The sequence below is a fragment of the Phoenix dactylifera genome, unplaced genomic scaffold (assembly GCF_009389715.1).
Source record: "Phoenix dactylifera cultivar Barhee BC4 unplaced genomic scaffold, palm_55x_up_171113_PBpolish2nd_filt_p 000351F, whole genome shotgun sequence".
Lineage (NCBI taxonomy): Eukaryota > Viridiplantae > Streptophyta > Magnoliopsida > Arecales > Arecaceae > Phoenix > Phoenix dactylifera.
Genome location: NW_024067809.1, coordinates 502652 through 508823, shown reverse-complemented (window position 1 = coordinate 508823; position 6172 = coordinate 502652). Strand labels below are relative to the sequence as shown.

The following is a 6172-nucleotide window of genomic DNA, read 5'->3' as shown; positions in this document are numbered from 1 at the left end:
ATCATCCTTCCAGTGAAGGAAAGGGAAGAAGCTAGTCGGCGGGAAGGGGGATTGAGAGGCAATCGGACGGAGGAGAGAAGGGAGCCGGGAAAGAAAACAGAGTGCCCTATTTTCTAAACCAAAGAAAAGAAAAAAAAAAGGGAATTTATGCTTTATTTTATTTGTTCTATACTAATCCCTTTTACAAAAATGCTTGCATCTCATATGGATAGCTAAATCTAATATAGCTAAGGCTAGGGAAAAGCCTAGCATTTTCTTCATGTATTTTCTTTAATCATCAATTGGATTTTAATGTTTTTGATTTGATTTATGGTGCAGTAGATTGATAGAAATTATTTCAAACTTATATATTTTCTTTGATTTGTTATTTTTCCCGGGTATAACAGATGCTTAGAAATCCATGTAGTTTAAAATAGAATTACTGTAATGCTGCCCATAAAACTAAATCTATTTTATTATGATTAATAGATGATTTTAAGAAATGCATGATTAAGTGCTAGGCTGAATCCTAATGCCTTAGTTATATTTTTGTCAATCTGAATATTATTTAGCCTTTAGTTTTTGTTCACTTTCAAATCCCTGTGGATTCGATCTCGGACTCACCGAGAATATTACTTTGCTACACCCTATACTTGGGGTATCCTATTTTTAATTTCTCTTTTAAAAAGAACAAGATTAAAATCGTAGCAAGTTTTTGGCGCCGTTGCCGGGGATTTGCAACGTGCGAACGAGAACAAGGCTGCAAAATTTCAACTTTTACTTTTTGTTTCTTCAATTTTTCTTTATTTCTAACACAGCTGAAATTTCAAATCTTTTCAGATTCAAGGACGACAAAAAAGCGGGACCAGTAACGAGGAAGATCAAGATCAAATTTTTGGATTTCCGGAGTGAACGAACTCCGGCCGTGAGTATTTAAATTAATTTTTCTGTTTTGTTCATACTAATCCTATTTTTCCTACATTAGAATTTTACTCTTGTTTTTTTTAAAAAAAATTATTTTAAAAGAAAATTATTAATTAAAATAATAAAATAATAAATAAATAAAAAGAAAAAAAAATTTAGCTAGTTTGCTTGATCAACTATTCAAATGCAATTTAATGTCATGACATAAAATGTTAAAAATCTTCTTGATTGTTGCATATAGTATAAAGCATTTGCATAAAATAATCTAAGGGCTGAACCCATTAAAAAGATAAGGTCGGGATTTCATCACTCGTCCTTAGCCCAAAAATCATCCCAGTGCATAAATATCCTAAGCCTAATTAAAATCAACTAGACGTTGGCCCCTAAGGATATTCGAGCTCAATAGGACGAAGACCACTGAAAGTTGCACCAATTTCGCTCTATGACCCCGGTCGATGTCTAGGCAAGCTTTGTCCCTTTAAGTGATTGAAGGAAGACAGTTTCTGTTCGAGGAAAGTGGGTTTTAAGTGGGACATTTGCTATACGCATCATGACCCCTCCACTTACCTGGGAGCTTACCTGGTCGACTAGGTTATTAGACCGCATTGGAGGCTTAAGTGTACTCTTCAAACCAGTTAGGAGCTGTCTAGAAATTTTTAGGAAAACATTAGAAATAAGGGTGCTATGCTTTGATACTATTTGATTGTGAATAATTTTAGTAGCAGGGTGTCAATATTCATAGCTTTAGGTAATATTCATACTCATCCAAAACTCTAAATATATATATATATATATATATATAATAAATAAATAAATAATAATAATAATAATAATTAAAAAAAAGGATAAAAAAAGTCGACTGGTTAATTGGTCAGTATATGCGGTTGTGGCAAAGGGATAAAACGAAAAGATTATTCCGAGTTGAATCTAGGGATAAAAGTTCAAATAATCAAATGAAAGATAATGGTAGTAATCAGGGAGATAATGAATTTCAAGATGATTTACCTATTAGAACGCTTCGTGATTATCTACAACCCACTAGGACCAGTACCCCATCTTGTATGGTTATTCCTACTGCTGCGGGAGCTTTTGACATGAAACCAGGAATAATCCAATTACTCCCAAAGTTTCACGGACTTGATTCTGAAAGTCCCTATTTGCACCTAAAAGAATTTGATGAAGTGTGTTCAACACTTCATTTCAATGATGTCACTGAAGAGGTAGTTAAGCTTAAGTTATTTCCTTTTTCTTTAAAGGAAAAAGCTAAGTCATGGTTACACTCCTTAAGGCCTAGGACCATAGCCACCTGGCAAGAAATGACAAGAGAATTTTTAAAGAAATTCTTTCCAACACATAAAACAAACACACTTAGAAGAAATATCATGAACTTCGCACAAAAAGATGGAGAAACATTTTTTCAGTGTTGGAAAAGATTTAAGGACCTTCTGCTTGCTTGCCCACATCATGGATATGAAATTTGGAGGGTCATTAGTTTCTTTTATGATGGTTTGTCCTCAAATATGAGACAATTTGTAGAAATAATGTGTAATGGTGAATTCATGAGTAAGGAACCAAATGAAGCCTGGGATTATTTTGATCTTTTAGCAGAAAATGCACAAGCTTGGGATACAACAGATAAAAATGAAAAATCTAAAATGGCACCTAATACAAAAGGAGGAATATATCTTATTAAAGATGATAATGATGTCAATGTAAAAATTGCTAATATGACTAGGAAGGTTGAAGCCATGGAATTAAGCAAGGCTAATTTAGGAAAAGCACAAACTTTTGTTGAAAGTATATGTGGAATTTGTGAAAGTAATGCACATGTGACCAAGGATTGTCCTACAATCCCTGCTTTTCAAGAAGTGTTGCATGATCAAGCAAATTTCACCAATACTTATAAAAGACCATTTCCAGAAACATATAATCCTAATTGGCGAAACCATCCTAACTTTAGTTGGAGACATGGACCCACTGCCAATGAATCTCAAGGAAATTCTGTTCCTACTCCTTATGTGCCACCACATAGGAAATCCCTTGAAGATACTTTGCAAACCTTCATGCAAGGGCAGACTCAAATAAATCAGAATACCATGCAGTCACTTCAAGAACTTAAAAATTCTGTAGGTAGAATTGAGGCTCAACTCAATGTTAGGGAAAAAGGGACATTTCCAGCCCAACCTCAATCTATCCCAAAGGGTCAACATGAGGTCCATGAAGCAAGTTCATCCCAACCTAAATTTGAACAAGTTAAGTCTGTCACAACCCTTCGTAGTGGAAAAATAATTAACAAAGAAATTCCAACGAAGGATGACAGACCTAAAAAATCCATTGAGAAAAGGGATGAAAATGATAAAGAACAAAATGATTCAATACCCCATCATAAAATAGTTGCTCCATTTCCTCAGCGCTTGCTTGCAGCTAAAAAGGGAATACCTGACTAAGAAATTCTGGATATCTTTAAACAAGTAAAGATTAACATTCCTTTATTAGATGCCATTAAGCAGATCCCATCTTATGCCAAATTTTTAAAAGATCTTTGTACCATAAAGCGAAAGCTTTATGTACAAAAGAAAGCTTTTCTAACTGAACAGGTGAGTGCTATTCTCAAACACAACACCCCACTTAAATATAAAGATCCTAGTTGTCCTACCATATCTTGTATCATAGGAAACTTCAGGATACAACGAGCCCTTCTTGATTTAGGTGCAAGTGTTAACTTACTGCCCTATTCAGTTTATGAACAGTTAGGACTTGGTAAATTAAAACCCACCAAGGTTACTCTCCAACTTGCCGATCGATCTATAAAGATACCAAGAGGAATAGTCGAGGATGTACTTATCCAAATTGATAAATTCTACTTTCCAGTCGACTTCATAGTATTAGATACCCAGCCTGTCATGAACTGTACTACTCCAATACCTGTCATTCTAGGCCGCCCATTTCTAGCTACTTCCAATGCTTTGATTAACTGTCGAAATGGAATAATGAAAATGTCATTCGGGAATATGACTATAGATTTTAATATATTTAACATTTGTAAACAACCCGATAATGATAACGAAAATGATGAAATTCATGGAGTTAATCTGATCGACTCCATTGTAGAGGATGCTCTTGTCCCATCTCTTTCTTCTGATCCTTTAGAAACATGCCTAACTCATTTCGGAAATACAGATATCAACCAAAACTTTAGAGAAATCAGTGTTATATTAGATTCAGCTCCTTTGTTGGATACAGATAGGTGGAAATCTCGTTTTGAAGAATTGCCCACACGCAACAATAGTCCTCTACCATCTAGTGTTCAAGCACCTAAACTTGAGCTAAAGCCTTTGCCATCTGAGCTCAAGTACGCATACCTTGGTCAAGAAGAGACTTTTCCTGTGATCATATCATCCCAACTCGAACAAAGTCAAGAACTAAAATTATTGGAAATTCTCAAAGAGCATAAGGGAGCAATAGGGTGGACAATTGCTGATATCAAGGGAATTAGTCCCTCAATTTGCACTCATAGAATCCACTTAGAAGCTAATGCCAAACCTTCTCGTCAACCTCAACGTCGATTAAACCCAAACATGAAGGATGTGGTTAGAGCAGAAGTTCTGAAACTTCTGGATGCGGGTATGATCTACCCAATTTCAGATAGTAAATGGGTAAGTCCAACCCAAGTGGTCCCGAAAAAATCTGGTGTTACTGTAGTCAAAAATGCCAACAATAAATTAGTTCCAACTAGGGTCCCCACTAGTTGGCGTGTATGCATTGACTATAGAAAACTTAATTCTGTCACAAGGAAGGATCACTTTCCTCTACCTTTTATTGATCAAATCTTAGAAAGGTTGGCAGGTCATAAATTTTATTGCTTCCTAGATGGCTATTCAGGTTACAACCAAATTGCAATTGATCCTGAAGATCAGGAAAAGACCACTTTTACATGTCCTTTCGGCACATTTGCTTACAAGAGAATGCCTTTTGGATTATGTAATGCTCCTGCAACCTTCCAAAGATGCATGCTCAGTATTTTCTCTGACATGGTTAAGCATTTTTTTGGAAGTCTTCATGGATGATTTTTCGGTTTTCGGCTCCTCTTTTGAAAACTGTGTGAACCATTTAAAGCTAGTCTTAATTCGGTGTGAGGAGAAGAATCTAATCTTAAACTGGGAAAAGTGGCATTTCATGGTAACTAGGGGAATTGTTCTCGGGCATGTCATTTCATCTGAAGGAATTGAAGTAGACAAGGCTAAAATTGACTTAATTGCTAACTTACCCAACCCAAAAACTATCAAAGATATACGCTCATTTTTGGGTCATGCAGGATTTTATAGGAGATTCATTAAAGATTTTAGCTCAATATCTAAACCCTTATGTAATCTCCTTCAAAAGGAAACCCAATTTGTGTGGTCTGAAGAATGTCAAAAAGCTTTTGATAAACTCAAAAGCTTGCTGACCTCTGCTCCCATCATGCAACCACCTGACTGGTCACTTCCTTTTGAAATTATGTGTGATGCCAGTGAATATGCAGTTGGGGTAGTTCTAGGGCAAAGAAAAGAAAGAAAGCCTTATGTTATCTACTATGCAAGTAAGACTTTAAATAGTGCACAAAAGAATTACACCACTACGGAAAAGAACTACTCGCCGTAGTATTTGCACTAGACAAATTTCGGTCTTACTTGATTGGATCCAAAATCATTATCTACACTGACCACGCTGCTCTTAAGTACCTTCTTTCAAAAAAGGATGCTAAGGCGCGTTTGCTTAGGTGGATCCTTCTGCTCCAAGAATTTTTTCTAGAAATAAGAGATAAAAAGGGGGTAGAAAATGTAGTAGCTGATCACTTGTCCCGTCTGACTCTTTCAGATTCCTTAGATAATTCACCCATAAAAGACACTTTCCCTGATGAGCAACTATTTGAGATCACATCTTCACCCTGGTTTGCAGACATTGCAAATTTTTTAGTCACAGGTGAACTACCAAGTCATTGGAATAAACAAGACAAAAGAAAATTTTTGACTGAAATAAAAAATTTTTTCTGGGATGATCCTTATCTTTTCAAATACTGCCCAGACCAAATTATTAGGAGATGTGTACCTAATGACGAATTTATTAGTGTCATTTTCTTTTGTCATTCTGAAGCTTGCGGTGGTCATTTCTCTGGTAAGAAAACGGCTGCAAAAATTTTACAGTGCGGTTTCTATTGGCCCACCTTGTTTAAAGATTTCCATAACTTTTGCAAAGCTTGCGAGCGTTGTCAAAAGTTAGGTGGGATAAC

The 6172-nt window shown here is 35.7% G+C and overlaps 1 non-coding gene across 1 annotated transcript; it reads right to left on the bottom strand.

Moving 5' to 3' along the window:
- Positions 1-2267: 2267 nt before the first annotated feature.
- Positions 2268-2374, bottom strand: LOC120105730. Its single transcript, XR_005508046.1, has one exon. It is a non-coding gene; the product is annotated as a small nucleolar RNA R71 (small nucleolar RNA).
- Between the last annotated feature and the right edge of the window lie 3798 nt (positions 2375-6172).